Source organism: Mustela erminea, chromosome 19 (genome assembly GCF_009829155.1).
Source record: "Mustela erminea isolate mMusErm1 chromosome 19, mMusErm1.Pri, whole genome shotgun sequence".
In the NCBI taxonomy this organism is placed as follows: Eukaryota; Metazoa; Chordata; class Mammalia; order Carnivora; family Mustelidae; genus Mustela; species Mustela erminea.
Window position 1 is genome coordinate 27,163,916 of NC_045632.1, and position 23,300 is coordinate 27,187,215.

Genomic DNA, 23,300 nt, shown 5'->3' on the forward strand with positions numbered 1-23,300 from the left:
AGATTCTAAGCTTCATCACTGCCAGGTGGGCCTCCAGGAATGCAGATCCAAAATGAGGAAAAAGGAAGGGGAAGGGGCACTTCCTTCTAGAGATGCGTATTTGTCGCTGCTGGGAATGAATTACACAAAGCCTAGAGCATTTATGTACTATTTGGAAAGGCACGTTAATACCAGGGTATTAAAATATATAAATAGCATGAACATGTACCACATGGTAATTACTGATTTGCATTATCAAGTCATTTACTCTTTATGACATTTTACGACTGTTCAGCTGTGTCAGCAAACACTTAGCAGAACCTCCCACCACGGATGGTGGAACACATTGCCCAGCCTCCTGTTACGGGGGCACCGAGGGCTGAGGCAAAACAAAGCCTTCCTGTTCCCAGGTGCCTGGGCTGTGGAGGAAGACACCCATTGTCGGAGCTTCTCTTTGTGTGATCAACATATGTTCCTGCTTCCTGGCATTTTCTCTGTGGTTCTCTCATCCCACTTCTCAGGGAGGCAGATTTATATGCCGGCTAATGAGAGCTGACATTTCTTGTGCTGGTTGCTACAATTGCCGCATTGACTGAACGTTGTGCAGGTGTCAACCAATCGCAAAGGCAGGTTCCCTGAACCCTTCTTTCGAGCAGCGTAGCAGTCATGACTGGAGAAGCTGCCTGCTCTGTGAGGCACAGTGACTTTCCGATTTTCCCGCCCTGGGATCCGCCCGCTCTTTGGGCTCTCTGTCCGCTCCAAGGGAAGAAAGTGTCTTGTGGGAGCAGACAGGTTTGAATTTGATGGCTGTTTGGCTCTCTTTGAAGAGTTCAAAAACTAATGAGGTGCTGTATGGTGACTAACATAACATAATAAAAAAGAGAGAGAGAGAGAAATACCGTAAGAACATTTTAAAATAATATAGTGTTTTATAGCACATTTCCACTGGGGTTAAAAAAAAAAGTTCATTTAGACCAGAGGTCTCACACAGGTAGCATACACACCAGTTCCTGCTCATAGAGGCATTTTGCTTGACCCTCGAAGAATTTAAAAAAAAAAAAATGCTTTTTTCTTGCCAATTTTAAAAAATTGAAACATTTCATGTAAATGAAATCAGATTTCTGGATTCTCGGAAAAAATACAAAAACATGCAATTCTTGTCTGATATTAGGTGGAAATCATCAGTTGGAGAGGTGTAGTGGCAGGTATAGGGAATTGGCTGCAAGTATGGCTTCTGGCTTCAATGGTCTGGGTTCAAATCCAGGGCTTAATTGCTGTGTGACTTCAGACAATTCACTTAACTTCTCTGTGCTTCAGTAACTTCATCTACACCAAGGGGGACAGTTCCCTAAATCATCCAGTTATAAGCACTCAGAATGGTACCTTGCACTTATCAAGGGCTAGGTGAGATTTATTTATTATGACTAATGGCTGCTGCCTTTAGATGGGGTGTGCGCTCCTCCTGTGTTAGACCCAGAAACTTTCCGGTGCTGAGACAGGAGACGTGACCCACCTTCTGACAAAGCTACCAGTAGTGGCAACATTGTCGGGGAGCAGGTGCCGGGGCATCCCTGTGTATGGCCAGAACAGGGAGGAGGAGGAGAAGGAATATTCTAATAGCAACCCCCACATTTTTACCATCAGCTGTTTACCTCCGCCAACGTCCAATGTATTCTCCAAATGACAGGGTCACAGAGTGAACAATTCGGCATTGGAGATTATTAAAGCTCGGGTGTCACTAGCAGGAAGAAGGAAACAGAGAGGTGAATGGAAACAATTTCCATTAAAATGGAGTTGAGAGACAAAAGGCACACGGAGAACTATTTTGAGCCGAAGGCAGGTGACACAGGATTCAAAATTTAATGAGCCTTAAATGCCATTGGATGAATATAGCCAGAGACGTACAGTTACATCAGAAAAGGCCCACACAGTTGCATGCTTTCCCATAATACTCAATTTTTTAACAGCTCCTTAGAACTAACAAGCTAAAACTCAGTCAAATGAGGGAGTCATAACTATTTGCAGCTAAGTGATCTTTCAGCTGCACAGGGAGAGGTAGCCCCACCCTAACCGGCTGCTGGCGTGTCACCCTGTGCTTGGGGACAGGCCTCCACGCTTACCTGAATGTCCCTGCCGCACAGACTGACCATTTGCAGGTACCCCCTGCGTCTTTGCCTCCTCTCCTCCACGCCCTCACTGGGATGCCACCTTTGGCTTCTCAGCGGGGTGGGTTCTGTCATTGTCTGTGACAGTTGTGTTCCCTGCAGGGGTGCTGCTGAGTGGCTGGGCTCAGGGAAAGGGCTTGCGTTTGTCTCATGCATAAACAGAGGGAGTCAAATTCATTTCACAGCTGAGGTTGTTAGCCTCTGACAAGACCAGGGAGTTTGGGAAAAATGAAGCCCCGTCCTGCCTCAGAAACACGTACGCATTCGGAAGCAGAAGCCCCCACAGCAGCACGGATTCCCCCGGGGCCTTTCTGGCTTCCCTGGCAACGTTCCATGTGTGTTGGAGCCTTGCCACACAGACCCGGGAGGTCAGGTTATCTGGGGGCAATCACAGAGAGGGAGGAACGGAGACCTGGGGGCAGACAGGAAGCCTCTCCTGCCCCTCCACACCTGACGCCTCCCAAGCCACCTGTTCCCAAACCACTGGTCCAGCCCCTTCTGCTGTCTCAGCCATCAGTGCTGCCCTTGCTTGCCTGTGACAGTCTTACCCCCAAAGCTTCCGCCGTTCTTATGCCCGATTTTTTGCCATATCTTTTGTGTCAGTGGCACTTAGTACATCCGAACACCTGTGTTAGCCTCCACGTAAACAACAGTACCTGAAATCACAAGTCTGGTGTGCGGGCTTTCTTTTTTTCTACCATGCATGAAAATAAATACATAACCATCCGCATGGAAAATGTCTCTCTGCATACCACCTAACATCTTCCTGTGAGCACTGAGCAATAAAGGTTTGGTCCTTCTGGAATACTGCTCTAGAGGCCGTGGGAAGGACTTTGTACCCCAGAAACATCTGGAGAGGTCATGACACCAGGTTTGCGGCTGAGGAGGATTTGAATTCAGAGCCAGAGCATGAAAGAAGCAACGCCTCTGGATACGGTTTGGAGACCTGTTTTTCTCCCCCACCAAAAGCTTTGATTGGTCTTGCAAGATAAAGATATCCAACCTTTTGGGGTTAGAAATCCAATCAGGAAACTGAAGCATAAAGAAGAATGGGGGAGGGGGAAGGCTGGGAGACAGGCCACCATTTTCCATTGAGGAGGGAGGAAGGGATGTTTTCCAAAGTAACTCCCAGGAGCAGGCAAAAATGAGAAATAAAAAGAAAGAAAATTCCTCTTGCCCTTCTCCCTCAACTGCATGGCCATAGGAAAAAGGGTTTTAAGGCTTGCATTAGTTTGCTAGGGCTGCATTCAAAGTACCTCAGACCAGTTGGCTTAAACAGGAGAAAAGCATTTTCTCACAGTTCTGGAGGCTGGAAGTCTATGAGCTCAAAGGGTCAGCAGGGTTGGTTTCCTCCATGGCCTCTCCCCTTGGCTTGTGGATGCCATCTGTCTTCACATGGTCTTCTCTCTGGACATGTCTGCACCCAGCTATGTCCAGAGAGACATCTTCTTCTTATAAGGACACCAGTCACATTGGAAAAGGGCCCAACCCCATGATCTCACTGAACCTGAATCACCTCTTACACCCAAATAAGGTCAGATTCTGAGGTACTGGGGGTTAGGGCTTCGATGCATGAATTTGGGGGGACACAAGGTCTTTGGAATCAATAAGATGAAATGTAGTGTTAGAGCTCCGTTTAGCTGCCTCAAGGGATAGGATGGTTGTACGGCCACCTGAGTCTGAGGAGAATAGGGATCTCTTGGCATCCAGAAAAGGCTGCTGTCAGAGCTTTGGGCCAACAAGCTTTCACGGACCTGGTGTTGCAGGCTCTTCCCTTACAAGAGACCCTGTGGACCATTCCCATTACTCTCCTCTGCTGTGATCATCTGTCTCTGCTTCTCTTTGTGGCTCTTCCTGCCTCTGTAATCACTAGCAGCCAACTGGGCCACTCCCCAATTCCTGATTCACATTCCAGACTGGACAGTCTGGTTTTCCTGATGACTCTGCCACAGATTTTTCTGGCACCCAGCCACCCCATACTTCTCTGGTCCTCTGCATCTCACTCCAGTCATAGTCATGGTGGTCAGGCCTGCTTTCTAGCAAATGTGACAGTGACTGGCCCATAGCACTGCTGATAGAGAGGGAAAATATCTGGAGGTATTTCTTAATCAACCTTTCCCCTTCCTAGATATTTCCTGTTATCTCATAGCCCTCCCCACTGGGCAGGAAGCCATGGACCATCCAGTAGTCTTCAAGAGAGGGGTGTCCCATTGGAATCAATGAGCAAAGGAATCTGATTTATAAGCAAGGTGCAGGCTTAGAACAGATTTAGTAGAATATTTGGTAGTTCCTGGCAGATTTTGCTGCCCCCAAAGATATAAAACTTCTTTAGTCTGGGTGAGAGAGAGAGAATTGGATGGGAAGAAAGGGGGATAGAAGCTGGTGTCTTCCTAAGAAGAGCTCTTCCACCCTAGGAAATCTGAGACAGAGACACCATCTTCCTTTCTTGGAGCCTCCCACTAGGAATTCTCCAGTACCCAGCATAGAGAAGGAGCAGCAGAGGTGAAAGCCTCAGGGCACGTCTAGACAGAAAGGGCAGACCCAGCTGCCCAGCGTTTCTTGGGGTTTCAGAGTGAGGTTGGAGAGCAGCCATTCCTCCCTGCTGTGAGAGTAACACACAAGTAGTTAACAGCAGAAGCCAGGCTGGGAGAGGCCCTAAGGTCAGGAGTGAAGGATGACACAGTCACGGGTGAGAATCAGTCAATACAATATACTTCTTTAGAGGACACCAGTGTGGATCAATGACAACCAAGGACCAGATACCCCACTCCAACCTCTTGGTACCCATTAGCCCTGGCCCTAGCACGTAGCAACAGTCCTGGCGGGAAAGGAAATCTCGAATTGGCTGGGAGTAACTTTCTACTACCTAGTTGAAGGGGGACAAATAATGATGATGAAGTGCAGTGTGTCAGTTTCCTTGCTTTTGTAACAAGTACCATAAATTTAGTGCTTGAAACAACACAGATTCTTGCAGTTCTGAAGATTAAAAGTCTGAGAGGCGCCTGGGTGGCTCAGTGGGTAAAAGCCTCTGCCTTTGGCTCAGGTCATGATCCCAGGATCCTAGAATCGAGACCCGCATTGGGCTCTCTGCTTAGGAGGGAGCCTGCTTCCCCCCGTCTCTCTCTGCCTGCTTCTCTGCCTACTTGTGATCTCTGTCTGTCAAATAAATAAATAAAATCTTAAGAAAAAAAATCTGATACTGTTTCTCACTGGGCTAAAACCAAGGACCATATTTCTGTCTGTCAAATAAATAAATAAAATTAAAAAAAAATCTGATACTGTTTCTCACTGGGCTAAAACCAAGGACCATATTTCTTTTAGAGACTCTAGGGGAGAATTTCCTTCTTTGTTTTTTTTAGCTTCTGCAGGCCTCCCCAGGTTCTCAACTTGGGGTCTCTTCCTCCATCTTCAAAGCCAGTAATGGTGGGCCAAGTCCTGCAAACATTGGATCACTCTGATGTTCCACAGTCATATCTCCCTCTCTGACTCCCTGCTCCACTTTTAAGGAGACCTGTGATTACGTTGGGCCCACCTGCATAATCCAGAATAATCTTACAGTCAGCTGATAAGCAACCTTAATTCCTTGTACCAATTTAAGTCCCCTTTGCCATATGCTCACAGCTTCTGGGGACAAGGGTGATTGAATATCTTTTAGGGGCCATTGTTCTACTTCCCACATTCAGTGAGTAGATCAGTAAATATATATTTCTTGCCCACCTGAGTTGGTAGCCTGAGATTGTGATGATGACACTGGTGTGTCTAATACAAAAAGAGACTCTGGTTTTCAGGTTCAAGATGAGGAATTGTCATGAGTTTTGATCCCTGCATGACGTTGCTATAAGAAACACGGCCAGACCAACAATTGGACCCAACTATGGGGAGAAAGTTTTGAACTCAGGGGTCATGAAATGATAGACTCTTAGAGCTGTAAATACCCAAGATTCAGAGGTCTTCCACATGGGACAGGAAGACATATCATATTACTGGACTTCCATTTTCACTTCCGACATCTGTTCCATCATTTTCTTCTTCCGCCAGCCTCCCAGGTCCACAGCCTATTTTAGTTTTCCACGTGGTCATTTCCCCACACGGCGATCAGAGAGATCTTCTAACGGGACCAATGAAATTGCAGAACTCCCATGTTCAAAGCCCTCCAAGGGCTCCCCTTTCCTTGTAGGAGAAATGGCATCCTTGTCATGTGATGCTATCTGTATCTCTTCCAATACTCTTCCCTTCTTCCATGGTCTAGCAAACTCGATCTTTCTCTGTTTTTTGTTCACATCATGCTGGTCCTCATCCTAGGATTTGGAACATGCTATTCCCGTTAACTGAAAATACTCTTCCCTAGATCTTTCTGTGGTTCCCTTCCTCACCTCATTCAGGTCCTCTTTTAAGATAGGCCTTCCCCATGCACCCTCTGCCCCCCACCCTTGGTGTCCTTTATCAAAAGTACCATCAGCTGTCAACATATGACATGGGTTTTCTTCTTTCTCTTCTGTCCCCTCTAGAATATAAGCTTCATGAGAGCCAGGACACCCGCAGCCTTATTTAACCTCATACATCCCACACATCCAGCACATTGCCTGGCACATAAAAGATTCTCAATAAATATTTGTTGAATGAATGAATGAATGCCCAGTCGGCCCCAAGTACCACTCTGAGAAGCCACCCTTACCAGGAACTAGTGTACCATGTTGTTAATAAATTCAACACCTCTTCCATTCAGAATTTAAAAAACCATTTCTATCAACAGAAGAAGCATGCAAATTCTGTCCACAGTAAGGATTTCCCATGGTAGGTATGGGAGACACTCGACCTCCCTGAGGTTGGAGAAGACTAATCACATGTCAGACTGTGATAGATGCCCAGAGGGAAGCAAAGATGAACACAACACGGCATCTTCCCTCAAGGAAATTACAGACTGGGAGGGCAAAAGAGACACATGCACACCATTTTTTGTTTTCCTGAAGCAGAATGACATGGAACATAAAATATGAATAAACCTCAGAAGAAACAAATGAACTTTGGCCCCTTTGCTGTCTCTGAAATGGTGGCCCGTGTCCTCTGTGGGTTGATTTCAACCAGAGGACATTAATTATACTGCTTAATTACATCAGAGCACACCAGGATTTTTTTTTTTTAACATTAATTCCCCACTGGGTTCCTGATATTTGCCTTACATTATTGCCAAGCACTGGAGAGGAGCAACAAACACAAGAAGGCTCTTAATATTTGGAATTCTCAGCCCTGCTGTGAGTTATTTGCCTTTCCATTTGGAGCTGGAGGAAGCAAACCCTTCATCTGTTCCCTCGACCTCAGAGCTGGGCTGTAGGAAAACGGAGGCCTGGAACACAGTGACGAGGCAGTCAGAAAAACGTCTTGACTTCACAAGACACCCGAAGCTGTCTCATTTGACCCTCTCAGTCATCACATGAAGGAGGTCATGGCTCCTCTATTTTACAAATGAGGAAACTGAGGTATAGTTTGGAGAACTGCTTTATTTAGATAATCAGAGGAAAGGTGGGTCTAGAACTCACATGTGCACACTCCAGGACTGAAGGGTTTGCAACTAAACACGAAGTTGTCACCAGGATATTTACACTTTGCCAAGTCACACAACACACTGGGAAATTTACCCTTAACAAATATTTTCTCCTATTGACAGCCTTAGGTTAGCATGTGTTTAATTAACATTTCTAATTAAAACCATAATGTGTAAAAATCAAAGATTTTCCAGAAGTTACATTTCTTCAGATCTGTGAATGATGCCAATTTGGACATGCTAGGTAAATCATTTTAATTTTCCTGGTGAGATCCTCTGATAAAATTATGGAACCAATAGGAACAAGTTGAAAGCTCTTAGCCAGCTCTCAGATCAGGAGACAGGGGTTTTTTTAAGAGGTCACTTTTTGGAACGGGGATACACAAGCACATTCTCTAGGGCAACATGTGTGTTCTCCATAAGAAATGCACTTAGAGGAGACAGGTGGTTGGATGGTATGGAATGTAAGAGAGAACTTTGCTGCCACATGGCACGGGTCGGGGCGGGGGGTACGTATAAAGAAATGGCTGTAAAGTGGAGGAGAATTGCCTTGATTTGTTATTCTACTTCCACATGGCCCCAAAGAGGATTAAGAGCAGGTTATGCCACTCATTTCTGAACATGCGTGGTAGATTGCTCTTGCCTGCTGGAAGATTTCCCCAAATCTTAAATCATTGCACAATTATTGTGATATCCTAGAACTACTTGTCCTATAGTTCTAATTTTTTCCTTTCAATGGATTCATTCTACTCAAATAAATTTATGTATAGAGGAACTTTCACATAACTATCACAAACAGAAAACCAGTAAAAATAATAGGCATATGTGTACATATTAAAATAACTACTAAAAATAATAAGTAACTACTAAGAAATGCTTGTGGGACTCCAATAATCATCTCTTCGGTTGTTGATGGCCTGTGTACCATGCTTTAGAATGCACTGGACTCTACTCCACCAGAACATCTCTGCAAATAATTGATAGAATTTTGAAAATTTATGATAACTTGGTAATGGTAGTCTTAAATTCATAGCTGAAAAAGAGTTGAGATAAATGAAGTAGACTTAAAAAGCAAAGCAGTAACAAAACCAAAGACATAATATATCTTCCCTTCAACTGTTCAGCTAGAACAACAGACCTGTATCTCCCCCTCTCCCATCCCTGAGTATGCAAATGTACTGGGGTCTTCCAAAACCCCCAAGATATCACAGGCTCTTTAAATCTCAAGCACTGAAGGTTTCCTCTGGAGAAGTCCACCATCCCAGTCCTCATGGTTCCTCCAAGCTGGTTCTCTGTTGCTGCTTTTCCAAGTGTGGAATACGTGACTCTCCGCTGAGATTCTTCTGCCTTCCTTCTCTTGCTCTCCCCAAGACACTCCTCTCACTTGGTTCTTTCAACACTAGAACTTGGTGGCTCATCAAACGCAGAACCGGAAACATTAACCAAGCTTTTAAAAAATGTGTGTGAAGGGTCATATTCCTCTTTGTATGATCTGCCTAGAAGTGAAGGTAAACCACATTTTGTCCTTCCCCTGCAGCAGGAAGAAAACCAGAGGAGCTAGCCCTCCGTAATACAATAAGCTATGTAGTCATATGCTGCTAATATCATCCATTTGATTATTATGGAGGCATTCTATATACCAAGCATGTCATCTCACTTCACCTACACACCAGCCATGAGGTGGGCCCTGCTATAAGCCCCACTCTACCACACACAAGGGCATGGAAGCTCAGAGAAGCTGAGCAAGGGATCCACAATTACCCAGTTAGTCAGTAAGGGGAGAAACCCGAATTCAGATCTAGCACTGCTTTGCTCAAGTGCCTTGAGGCTCACAGGGTGATTTGTGGATCAGAAGTACCTTGCAAACTGCAAATAGCTATACAGATATCAGACTCATTCCTGTTTTTCCAAGGACCACTCTAATTACCCTCACTTGCAGATAACGAAAATGAGGTAAGTGGGGTTTCTCCTGATAAATCAGTCAGCACGAGTGTTAAAACTTGCGTCCTTCTGTCCAGTGGTGCTCATTGTGGTTACTGATGCCCCAGCTAAAGGAAAAGATATTGGAAATGCCTAATTCTTTTTTTTTTTAAGATTTTATTTATTTATTCGACAGAGAGAGATCACAAGTAGGCAGAGAGGCAGGCAGAGAGAGAGGAAGGGAAGCAGGCTCCCCGCTGAGCAGAGAGCCCGACGCGGGACTCGATCCCAGGACCCCGAGATCATGACCCGAGCCGAAGGCAGCGGCCCAACACACTGAGCCACCCAGGCGCCCCTAACACCCACAATGGCAGGGCATGTTACTTCGTACATTGCAGGTGGGAGAGCCATCAGGACATCCTTTCCAGAGGACAGTGTGGGAGAGTCCGTAACAATTTTTTTTTTAAGATTCTATTTATTTATTTGACAGACAAAGATCAGAAGGAGGCAGAGAACAGGCAGAGAGAGAGGAGGAAGCAGGCTCCCTGCTGAGCAGAGAACCCAATGCGGGGCTTGATCCCAAGACTCTGGCAGAGGCTTTAACCCACTGAGCCACCCAGGCGCCCCTGTAACAAAATTTTTAAAAGCATAGAACCCATGACCTAGTAATGTCACTGCTTGGTAGCACTCTTGGGGACATCTTTCCCATGTACTCAACGAGGCACAACCAAGAAAGTTTATTTGTAGAGCAAAAACACAGAAATGATGAACCTTTTATCCAAAAAGAGAATGGCTGAATACAGGCATTACACTGATAGTGTGGGGTCTCAGAGAGATGTTAAAAATGAGAAGCTAGAGCTCTGTGAGTACACCGGAAGCTTTCTGAGATGAATGGGTAAGATGGGACAACTGCAGAGTAATGAGTATGCATATACCTCTGTAAACCAAGAGACAATGATCTGGAAAAACATGAACCAGACGATTACACTAGGCTTGAACTGGCCAACTGGCAGGTAGAAATTGCAGGGGAATTTTTGTTTGTACTTTTTTCTCTTTTCACAGTGAGAATATTCACGTTACCTAGGGAACTAAAAAACAAAAATTACTAATGTTCACTTAGATAATTTTAAAATTATGTAGATAGATATGTAGGTCAGCTACAAGCAAAAAAATTATAAAGTAACACCCAAAGATAATCATCATGAACATTTAGCGTTATGTCTTTTTTTTTTCTTGCTTATAACACACATTTGATTTTTTACATAATTGGGAATTGATACATCCGTAATTTTCTTAAATAAGGTATTTCCCGTGTCATGGCAGTTTTTTAAAAATTTTGTTTAATAGTTTTAAGTGACAAATTTTACTCTAATACAGTTACTATTTTAAAATTTGTTTATTGATGGGGCTCCTGGTGGCTCAGTTGTTAAGCATCTGCCTTCTGCTCAGGTCATGATCCCAGGGTCCTGGGATTGAGACCTGCGTTGGGCTCCCCACTCGGCGGGAAGCCTGCTTCTCCCTCTCCCACTGCTCCTGCTAGTGTTCCCTCTCTCTCTGTCTCTCTCTCTCTGTGTCAAATAGATAAATGCAATCTTTAAAAATAAAAAATCAAAAAATAAAAATTTCTTATTGATAAAATTCATAAAACTCACAAAATTCACACAAAAAAATGAAGTTACCAATTTAACCACTTTGAACTGCACAATGCAGTTGTTTTTGGTGTCTTTTGCAACAGTCACTGCTAATTCCAGAACATTTTCAATACCTGAAAAAGAACCCCCATATCCTTTAAGAATTCACTACCATTCCTCCATCCCCCCAGTCCCTGAAAACCACTAGTCAACTTTTCTTTTCTATAAGAATGTCACTATTTTGGACATTTCACGCAAAGAGAATCATACAATATGTGCTCTTTAGTGACTGGCTTCTTTCCCTTAGTATAATGTTTTTGAGATTTATCCACGGTGAAGCATATATCAGTACTTCCAAGTTCATTTTATTGCCAAATAATGTTTCATTGTCTGGATATCCACATTTCATTTCTGCATTCATCAGCTGATAAACATTTGGATTATTTCCATTGTTTGGCTATTATAAACAATGTTACTATGATCGTCCGTGTGCAAGTTTTTTGTCACCATATGATTTCAGTTCTTTTGGGTATATATGTAAGAGTAGAATTGCTCAGTCATATGGTATCTCTATGTTTAACTTTTTGATAAACCACCAAAATGTCTTCCTAGGTGGGTGCCCCATTTTACACTCTGACAAGCAATGTACAAAGGCTCTGATTTCTTCCTGTCCTTGCCAACACTTGCTGTTTTCCGTTTATGTAATGATATATTTACTAGTGGGTATCAAGTGGTGTCTTGTTATGATTTTGATTTGCATTTCCCTTATGACTAATATGAAGCATCTCTCCATGTGTTGGTTGACGATTTGTGTATCTTCTTTAGGGAAATGTTTAGTCAAGTCCGTTGTCCATTTTTCAGTTGGGTTATTTCTCCTTTAGTTGCTGAGTTATAAGAGTTCTTCATATATTCTGAATGTTAGATCTTTATCAAATACATAATTTGCAGATATTTTCTCCCATTCTATGAGTCACATTTTCATTTTATTTTATTTTATTTATGTATTTATTTATTTATTTTTAAAGATTTTATTTATTTATTTGACAGAGAGAGATTACAAGTATACAGAGAGGCAGGTAGAGAGAGAGAGAGAGAGAGGGAAGCAGGCTCCCCGCTGAGCAGAGAGCCCGATGTGGGACTCGATCCCAGGACCCTGAGATCATGACCTGAGCAGCGGCTTAACCCACTGAGCCACCCAGGCGCCCTATTTATGTATTTATTTATTTATTTAATACCCTGAATGCACAAAAGTTTTCTATTTTATCAAGTCCAAATTAGTTACTTTTTCTTTGATTGCTTGCTTTTTTGGTGTTTAATTAAGAAAATATTTGCCCAATCCAAGGTCACTAAGATTTATCTTTCAAGAGTTTTATAGCTTTAACTCTTAAATTTTAAACTTTTATCCATTTAAAGTTAATTTGTGTATATGGTATAAAATAGGGGCAAATTTATTCTTTACATGTGGGTATCCAATTTTCCCAACTCCATTTATTGGAAGGACTTCCCTTTCCAAACTGAATGTTCATAGTATTCTCTTTTTTTTTTTTTTTTTTATATTTAATTTATTTTTTATTTTTTTTTTATTTCCAGCATAACAGTATTCATTATTTTTGCACCACACCCCGTGCTCCATGCAATCCGTGCCCTCTATAATACCCACCACCTGGTACCCCAACCTCCCACCCCCCGTCCCTTCAAAACCCTCAGATTGTTTTTCAGAGTCCATAGTCTCTCATGGTTCACCTCCCCTTCCAATTTCCCCCAACTCCCTTCTCCACTCTAAGTCCCCATGTCCTCCATGCTATTTCATAGTATTCTCTTTTAATCCTATCTTATTCCTGTAAGGTCAGTAGAAATGTCCTTGCTTTCCTTCCTCATTCTAGTAATTTGAGTTTTCTTTCTTTTTCCTTGGTCAGTTTAGCTAAAGTTCTGTCCATTGTTTTGATCTTTTTAAAGATCAAATTTCCAGGTTTGTTCATTTTCTCTGTTGTTGTTGTTGTTGTTTTTTTTTTTTTTTTTTGGACTCCATTTTATTTATCTTTGTTCTAATCTTTATTATTTCTTTCTTTCCACTTGCTTTGGGTTTAATTTATTCTTATTTTTGCTCTTAAGGTTGAAGGTTAAGATATTAATTTTGGATTTGTTTTTAATTGTAGGCATTTACATCTATAAACTTCTCTCTGGCACTGTTTTTGTTGCATCCCATAGGTACATTGTACATTGTATTTTCATGTTTTTCATCTCTAAGTATTTTCTAATTTCCTTTATGACTTCTTGTGACTTTGACTCATTGGTTATCTAGGAACGTGTTGTTTACGTCCTACATATTTGTGAATTTTCCAGATTATCTTCTGTTTTGATTTTCAGCTTAATTCCACTATAGCAAGAATATATTTTGTATAATTTCAATCTTTTAAAATTTACTGAGACTCCCTTTGTGTTCTAACATATTGTCTCCTGGAGAATGTTCCATATGAGAAGAATGTGTATTTTGTTACTGTTGGGTATAGGTTCTACAGGTGTCTGTTAGGTCTGCCTGTTGTATGGCATTGTTCAAGTCTGTTGCTTTCTTGCTGATCATCTGTCTACTTCTCTCCACAGTCAAAAGTGGACTATCAGTGTCTGACTATCACAATTGAACTGTCTATTTCTCCCTTCTGTTCTGACCTTTTTTCCTTCCTGTATTTGGGATCTCTGTTGTCTCATAGACAGCTTACAGTGGATTTGTTTCATTTCTTATTGTTCTATTTTGTTTTGTTTTCTGCCAATGTCTATCTTTTGAAGAGAATGAGTTTGATGTCCGGACTTCATGGGGGCTATTTCTATTGATTAGTTTTTTGATATGAACCATACTTCTTGTTTCTTTACAAGACTTGTAATTTTGGGTTGATAACTCGACATTTTGAATATTCTAAAATGGAAACTCTGCAAATCAGATGATCCAATGGGTTTGTTGCTTCTGGTTGTAGTGGCTGTTTCTTTAGTGGCTTTTCTAAACTAATTTTGTAAAGTCTATATTCTTTGTCATGTATGGCCACTGAAGTCTCTGTCCCACCAGCTTAGTGGTCAGATAATAATTAGAGATTTTGTTAAATGCCTGGCATAAAGAAGTTTCCCAGTCTTTGAAGATAGACTGTGTGTGTATCAGGACATGCCTTCAACAATCAGCTGGGAAATTTATAACTATGATTTACCCTCTCTTGTTCGTCCAGAATCTCAAGGTCAGACAGAGGTGAGAGTTTGGGGGCTTTCTGAGTTCTTTCCTGAGCATGTGCACATCCCTGTGAATGCACTTGGCCTTCTAGATTCCCAGGAATAAGTTGGAGCTTTTCAAACCCTTAATTCCCCCAAAGCATTTCATTCCCCTGCCTTTCCTCCCAAGCTTTATGATTAATCTATTGTTTGCCCCAACTGTTATTCATTGCCTCAGGCAGCAGCAGCTAAAACATTTACCTGTAAGTATTTTTGACAAATGCTCCCATGTAGTTGCTTCAGAACTGGGTGAATACTGCGTTAGGTAAAGTAATGGCAAGCTTTTTAAACTGGTCTTCCTGGGAAACACCAAATTGCTCAAAACTAATAATTACAACTCTTGAGGTTTGTTCTGCTTCTCTGCAACCAGTATTGGGATTACAAGCTGCTATTTTCAAGGCTACCACAGAGCTGGGGAGCAGGGAATGGACCAGGGTCAGTTAAAATATGACAAGGCTCACTGTTTAATGGAGATTCAGTCACTTTTCTTGATGAAGTTTTCCCCTGGTTGCTGTTTGCTTTTGTTTTTTAGTTAAGTTGTCAGAAGTAGATTCTGACCATTTTTGCCAGTTTCTTTTTCCATTGCTTTTATGGAGGGGTGGACTTTTGGAATCTCTTGCTCCATTATTTTTGCTAGCACCGCTGCAGCACAGAGACTTTTAGAACACTCTATTTAATGGTTGTATAATATTTGCTATAATTTCCTTAACTGTTGTTACACTGATGGGCATTTATCAATTATTTTCATTATATCATGTAGAGTGATGTAACACTTGTGCATTCATCTTTGTTCACATCCCCAATTGTTTTCTTTGGCTGGATTCCTCAAGTGAACATGTAAGGGAAAAGATACAAACTTTCAAAGCCCATGATATGTGTTGTGAAGATAGCTTCTGAATGTTTGCATTTACACTTCCACTAGCATGTTTGAAAGTATTGCCTCACTACAGCCTTCTCCCCCTCTATTACCACGTAAGACATTCGTTAATTAGGTGGACAAAAAAACAGTATTTCATTGTTTTGTCTTACATATCTAAGATCATCAGCAGGGCCAAAACATTTGTTGATATTTATTTGGTATCATCTCTTCTGTGAGTTTCTCATCAATAGTCTTTGTTGTGAGATGTCTGCCTTTTTAATTATTTATAAGAGCTATTTACATAGTAAGAATATGAATCCTTAACGACAATAATTATACATATTTAAAATCCAGAGCTCTAAAAGCACTTCTAATTTCACATACTCAACAATATCCCTTTGGTAGCTCTGGGTCACTATATTAGTGCCCTATTGCTGCTGTAACAAATTACCACAAACTTAGTGGCTTAAAACAACACAAATTTATTTTCCTACAATTACAGGGTCAAAAGACCCAAAGTCGAGTCAGTTGTCAACAGGGCTGTTTTCTCAGGAGGCCCTGACAGGAGAATCTGTGTCCTTGTCATTTATAGTTCTAATGGCTGCCTCTATTCCCCAGTTTGTGGTCCCTTTTTCCATATTCAAAGCACAAGATTCCAATCTCTGCTCCGATCAGCACATCACTTTCTCTGATTCTGACTTCTCCTACATCCATCCCTTTTATAACACTCATTGTCATTATGTCAAGCCCACTCAGATAATCCAAGATACTCACCCCCTCTCAAGAGTCCTAACTCAATCACACTGGCAAAGTCTCCTTTGCCATATGTGTTCATCAGAATGCTCCAGAAAAACAGAACTAGTAGGATGTGTAGATGGATATGTAGGTAAATGGATAGATAGGTAATTTATTTTAAGGAATTATCTTTTTTTTTTAAGGGATCAAAATAATTTATTTCCTCAATAAAATATGTACAGGCTGATGCAATTCTTTTCTTCTCTTTGGTAGAGCAGCAAGAAAATAGTCCTGCTAAATTATGTTAAATTTCATTTCTAATTTAAAAAAAAAAAGAATTATCTTTTTTTTTAAAGATTTTATTTACTTATTTGACAGACAGAGATCACAAGTAGGCAGAGAGGCAGGCAGAGAGAGAGAGAGAGAGAGGAGGAGGAGGAATCAGGCTCCCTGTTGAGCAGAGAGCTTGATGCGGGACTCGACCCCAGGACCCTGAGATCATGACCTGAGCCGAAGGCAGCAGCTTAACCCACCGAGCCACCCAGGTGCCCTTTAAGGAATTCTCTTACATGACGGTGGGAGCTGGCCTGTACAAAGTCTGTAGGGCAGGCTGTCAAGGTACAGTGTAGACTCAGGGAAGACTCGATGTTGCTCTCTTGAGCCTAAAGACAGTCTTAAGGAGAATTCTTTCCTCTTTGAGGTATCTCAGTCTTTTTCTTAAAGCCTGCAACTGATTGGATGAGCCGCCCCCCTCAACACACATTATGAAGGGTAATTTGCTTGATTCAAAAACTACAGGTGTAAATGTTAATCAGATCCAAAAATTAACAACAACAACAACAACAACAAATTACCTTCACCTCAACATCTAGATGGGTGTTCAGCCAAACAACTGGATACCATAGCCTCGCTGAGCTGACATATAAAATTAACTACCACATTATCTAAGGTAACTTTCAGTTTCCAGGGATCAGGATATGGGCATATTGGAGGGGCCATTATTCAGCCTACCACAGGCAGTCAGGTTATTTCTTTGACTAAAAAGAGAATGTCCTTCTCTTGAGAAAAGGTAGATACTAATTCAGACTAACTAACCCAAACATTTCACAATGCTCCCTTTCCCATCAGAATTTTACAGAAACAGAGGGAATTTTCCCATGATTCCTTTGCCTTCATTATGTGCAGTTTTGAGGAGAATTTCATATCATATTATCCTCAGTAATAAAAAGAAAGATCTGCTTCTCTGATTAAAAGCCTTTTTTCCATACTTTTGAAGAAGAAAATCTCTCTCTCTTTCTCTTGAATTGCTATTCTTGGCAGGAAATATTTTATCAGCTCAGGCTCCTAATTGGATAGGAACATGGCCATTGTGGTGCTTTTCTGTTGCAGACAGGAGACCTTTAGGTTTGGGGGACTGGAGACACATTTCAGCAGGAATCTGTTCCCTTTTGGTCACTCACAATATTTGAAAATGAGACTGAAATGGGCAAAGTGGGGGGATTCCCAGAGAATTGTTCCGAGTTGCTAGAACTTCAGTCCTGAACTGCTTGCTCTCTCCAAAGACAAAAGAAACCAAGATTCAAGGAAGAGTCTGCTTGGGGAAAAAAAAAAAAATCTTACTTCTGTTAAAAACATAAAATAGCATTCATTGCTATTATCTGAATGATTAATTCTGCCTCATACTCCTTACTCTCATAAATCTTTTGCTTCTTTACCAAAGGAATCCTCACTGCAATGGAAATCTTTATTCTTTTCAATACAGCATTTCCTCGAGCCTTGGGCAACAAGAGACCTGGTTAGAGACACAGTTGAGGAATGGGTCTGGCCTCTCATCGCTCAGTACCATGCCCTGATGTGCCCTTATTTTGGGGTAGTGTGGAGAATTCCCATGTGGCATCACATGTGGAATAATCATAACAACTGACGTCCTTTGAAGACTCACCTGTTCCAAGCCTTAATTTGAATGCTTTACAGACAATGTCTTTGCTCTTCCTAAAAACACCCCTCCCAGGTAGAGCCCCTTTGCCCCCCATTTTACAGATGAGGAAACTGAGGCTTAGAGTCATTGAAGGACTCATCTAAGGAAGGTCCCCCATCACTGGAATTCAAGACTGTATGACAACAGAGTCATGTGTAGCCCTGTTAGGGGTCAAGTTATGTCCTCCCCACTCTACACATGCGCAAAATCATGTTAAAGTCCTAATTCCTAGTACCTCAGAATGTGACCTTATGTGGAGATATGATCATTATAGATGTAATGAGTTAGGATGAGGGCATAAGAAATAGGGTGGGCCTCTAATTTAATATGGCTGGCATTCTTATACAGTCAAGAAATTTGGACACAGACATGGATGTTCATAGAGGGAAGATGTAGTGAAGAGACATAGGGGGAAGAAGGCCGTCTACAATCCAAGGACAGAGGGCAGGAGCAGACCCTTCTCTCACGGCGCTCAGAAGGAACCAGCCCTACTGACACCTTGACCTCAGACTTGCAGGCTCCAGAACTGTGAGACAATGCATGTCTGTTGCATAAGCCACGCATTCTGTGGTGCTGTCACAGTAGCCCATGAACACTAGCGCAGGCCCCTATAACACAGTATTTCTCAAATGAGCGGAGTTCTTGGCTGGGTTCTGGCCAAATGTGGCTCATCATTAGATGGGAAAGGATGTTGTGACAACTGCAGGAAACACAATTCCCCGTTTCCATGTTGATACCATCTGGATCTGTGCACATCTCTGTTACCCCTTCCTCTTATTTCCATTCGATCTTGGATGCTCAAAGCTGAGTCACACAACTAGCAAGTGGTAGAGTTCCTGGACTTCTCTGCAGTGTCCCCTCCCATGGGTAGGGCAGGTGCTCTCCCAAACAGTATGAAAAATCCATTGCACCTGCTCTCTCTCTCTCTGAGCTGTGGTGATGCTGAAATTCTACCAAGAGTAATTCACTCGGGAAGTCCTGGGGGTAGGGAAAGACACCTTAAGGTCTGAATTCTTGGAATGGATTGTTGCATTGGATTAATCACTTCAGCAGATGGGAGTAAAGCCCCAGGGAAAATAGAACTAGGATGGGTAAGTTTTAAGGGGTTGGGGAGAAAGGGAGGTAGTTGTCATCAAATTGGGAGTACAGATCCCTACCTTGCAGAGGGTTTTTGGTTGAAGGTGAGGGAGCATGAACAAGGGAAGCCAAAAAACATGAAGACACACTCACCTACTTTGCATCTTGCCAGAACAGGTCCTGGCATGGGGTTAATTGCCCACTTACCCAACACTGCACCTGGAAACCTTCCCAGACTGCACATCTGTCAGGGCTGGGCAGTGGCCCCTCCGGAGTAGAAATCCGAGGGAGAGCAAGGAGGCAGACAAGTCAACTCTTCCTTTCACATCTCTGCTGCCACAAACCCCTGGCTGCCTCCCCCTTGCCCCCTGCGCTGGAGCCATCTGGCCCAGAACCATCTGCTGGGGCAGTGGGGTGCTCTGAAATAGCTCTGCACCCCCTTGTCAGTTTGGATGTTTAACTCTCCACTTGGCTCAGCTAATAGGCTCCCAGAGATCCAGGGCTTCCCCATCGAGGCAGGAGAAGCTGGCTTGCATGTCCCAGGATGAAGGATTTAGGAAAAGAACCAGCTCGTTCAAGCTGCACTCCCTCCATTTTCTGCAGTGAATGGGGTGTCTTCAGGCATACATTATCTCACTTAACTCCCCAATAGCCCAGCGAGGAAAATGGCATTATTCAAACGTTACCCATTCCATGGACGACAAAACTCCAAAAGTCACTGTGACTTGGTAGTTCAAGAGGAAAGCTCAAACCCAAACTTCGAAGTAAGCTTGCTCGCTTCCTCTCCTGATGGCTCAGTAAAGGGCTGAAAGGAAACAGCAGCAGAAAAAAGATGTCCCCTCAAAGGCCTGCCTGGTTTCCTCCGACCAGACCAGCGAGGCCAGGCCCCTCAAAGAATGAGCATCCTTGCCCTTAAGGCGGTCTGCATGCAGTAGGGGCAAAACACGGGCACAGCTCCTCATTGTGTTTACGATGGGGGCCATCATCTGAAGCTTTGAAAGTGAGGATTTGTATCCAAATTGCAGATTGTACTTTCTAAAAACAGCATTAGTATACACATTTAAAAATCTAGAGGATTTGATAAAATCTTGAGTCACCAAAACATAATAAATAGTGGTATCATTGTGGTTTTGTTCTAACAAGTACTGAGAGATGGAAGGCTTTTTTGCTTCTTGTTTTCCACAGCGATCCTGGCAGAAACCCCCGTTTCAGGCGATTGCATCCTTGACGTACCTCGTGGAGCTCACCGATATGGACATCGTGTGCCTACTGAGATAAGATGCAGAGGCAGAAGCGTGGCCAGCTCGGGAAGATGTCATCATATTGTTTAATTCCAGAGAAGCACTGGAGAAAAGGTGTGGGTGCAGTGCAGGGCAACACCTTGAGATGGAAAGATAGTCACATTTGCCGAGGACCCACTCTGTGGCTGGATCTGCTCTGGGAGCCTCTTAATACAGCTCCATGTCATTCCTTCAGTACCATTGTGATGTCAGCACTACCCAGTCACTGCACAGCGGATGAAAGAGGCATCCTCAGTCCCAGGGATGTGCCCGTGTGGTCAGGGATCAAAACAGGACTTGAGGGGCACCTGGGTGGCTCAGTGGGTTAAAGCCTCTGCCTTTGACTCAGGTCATGATCTCAGGGTCCTGGGATCGAACCCCGCATCGAGCTCTCTGCTCCGCGGGGAGCCTGCTTCCTCCTCTCTCTCTGCCTGCCTCTCTGCCTACTTGTGGTCTCTGTCAAATAAATAAATTTAAAAATCTTCTAAAAAAAAAAAAACAAAAAATAGGAGTTGAGCCCAGGTGGTCTGACTCCAGAGCCTGGATGCATAATCCCTGTGCCATTGGAGACAGGCTGGTGGCTGGGAGGCAGCCTTGAATGGTGACTGATGAGGACTCACTTCTCTTCTCACTTCCCTCCAAATCAAGTTTTCACCTGTGCTTCTCAGCCGTGGCTGGTATTACAATAACCCGGAAAGATTTGCCAAGCCTGGCCCAGATTGCAGGGCTTTTGATTTCCTGGTCTGGGGTGGGCCTACCCAGTGGAATTTTTAAAATCTCTCCAGCGCTGACAACCATCCTCCTCAAGCGGGGAAACGCATGGGGGCAGCATTCATGTCCTCAGTTAGGAATAGCGTCCTTTCTTCACCCACGACTTAGCCATTCAAGTGATGAATCAGTCAATTATTTTTAGTGATTTTTACATCTGGTTTAACTCCTTGAATTGGATGTGGCCAGGTTTAGGAGGAGGGGTGACTCCTGGGACAGGATGGGGATACGGGACACAATAAGAAGGGGTGATTGAAATCAGTTGGCTGAGCCTCATGGGACTGACCTTTGAGAGGTCACACAACGACAGCAGGTCCGAGCCTGCTGGAGGAAGGAGAGAAGAAGTCCTCTGGACTTGCGGGTGGTGCAGACAGCAGGTGTATAGCTAATGGCTTCGGTGCCAGGAGCCGCTGCCAGGTGACTGGGTGAGTTATGGGCCCAGGCTGCCCCCTCCTTGGCCTGGCCCAGCCCCACCAGGGAGCCAGGTTTGGAGGAAGATGCGAGCCCTTTTAAGGGTGAAGTTAGTACAAGGAGCTGACCTCCAAGGACTCCCAAGACAAGGTTCAAGGGCGCTTGTGGGAACTCCATGGTGGAGGCTGCAGGAACAGGCTGGGGCTGCGGTGAGCAGAGAGGAGGGAGAAGCAATTACTCTTGGCTGCGTTAATTCAGTAATAACCCCTTAGCATTTAGTGAGCATTTCCTGTGTGCCAGGCACCGTGCGGAGAATAGAATAAGTTTATACTCGTGAGGTACCTAATCTCACTACCCCGATTTTACAGAAGTGGAAACTGAGGCTTGTTGAGGGGGTACATGGCAGAACTCTGACTCAAACCCAAGGTAGCCAGCCTTCCAGAGCCTGGCTCTAGGCCCCCACAGTGGCTGCCTGCTGTGGTCGGAGATTTTCAGAGTGGTTCAGAGCCCAGACTCCAGACAGTTGGCTGGGGCTCAAATCCTGCCTCTGACACTTTCTGGTAGAGCCCTGGGGTCTTCAAGCCGAATTTGGAAGCCATAAGTCATGCTTAATCCCAGGGGATGAAGCTGTTGGTTTTATGGTTCTCAAGCCATTCCATCCCTAAGCAGGGCCGAGTTCTGTCTTTTAGTTCACTGTGTCCCTAGGGGTGGCTGGAGACAATCTGATGGGCAGAGAAGAATGGGGCGGGTGGGGTGGGGGTTGGGGAGGCAGTGTTTGCTATTGCAGCGGAGAAGCTGCAGACAGGAGGGCAGTCTCTGCTGTGGGCCCAGGTGTGTGAGAATGCACGCCTGGCAGGCGTACGAGCACATGGTGCCTGTATTTCTTTGTGCCCCTAAATCAGGCCCTTGCCCCGAGGGGGTCCAGGCCTGTGCTTGTTTGCTGGAAACACATCCTGGCTTCCCAGAGAGGAGCTGTCGTGGTCCAAGAATGAGCTGATCTGGGGGCACAATAGTGTGCGGTTTTGCAATACGAAAATAGATCTGTTTCTCTGGCCCTTTTATTCCACACACAATGGGATCACCAGGCCACTCTTTCTTTCTCTTTCCAACAACAATGATGCCATCAATATCCTCCTGGGCTCATCTTTATTTGAAGGCCGGGAGGTATGAATTTTATCATTGCAGATAATCCTGCTGGCTACAAAATATTCTAAACAAAGTGAGCTGCTCCAGTTGCCCACTAAGGCCGGTTTTCTTGAATCGAACAGGCTTTTATTTGCTGAGTCCTCCTCCTGCCCGAGCCGCCAAGCTCTTCTTCACAAGACTGAATGGCCTTTGCCAATGGCAGAAGCCTTTCTGGAAAGTCATGAAACTTGACTTCAGCCCAGGAATGAGCCCTGGGTGGAAATGAAGGTGGTTTTGAACGGGTCTTCCAGGGCACATTCTCAATTTCTGAGTACAGCAGCTTGCTGGATGTACTATCCCTTGCCCTGAATAGAGTTACACAGTGGGAGACTCAGAAAGACCAGAGAGAGCAACTAGTAACTAAATTCTAGTCTAACCTTGCATTTTACAGGCGGGAAAACCAGCGTCCAGAGTAAAGAAGGGACTTACCTAAAGTCGCAAAGCTTGCAGGTGGCAGAGAAAAGGTGTGAAGTCATGTTCGTTCCTTCCCCCACCCGCTGGTACCCAGCATCTCCCAC

The 23,300-nt window shown here is 43.7% G+C and overlaps 1 long non-coding RNA gene across 1 annotated transcript; it reads right to left on the minus strand.

Moving 5' to 3' along the window:
- Positions 1–231: 231 nt before the first annotated feature.
- On the minus strand, positions 232–20,589 carry LOC116579858. Its single transcript, XR_004281440.1, has 3 exons — positions 19,346–20,589; positions 1,632–1,717; positions 232–838 (listed from the first exon to the last, which is right to left on the minus strand). It is a non-coding gene; the product is annotated as an uncharacterized LOC116579858 (long non-coding RNA).
- Positions 20,590–23,300: the final 2,711 nt, after the last annotated feature.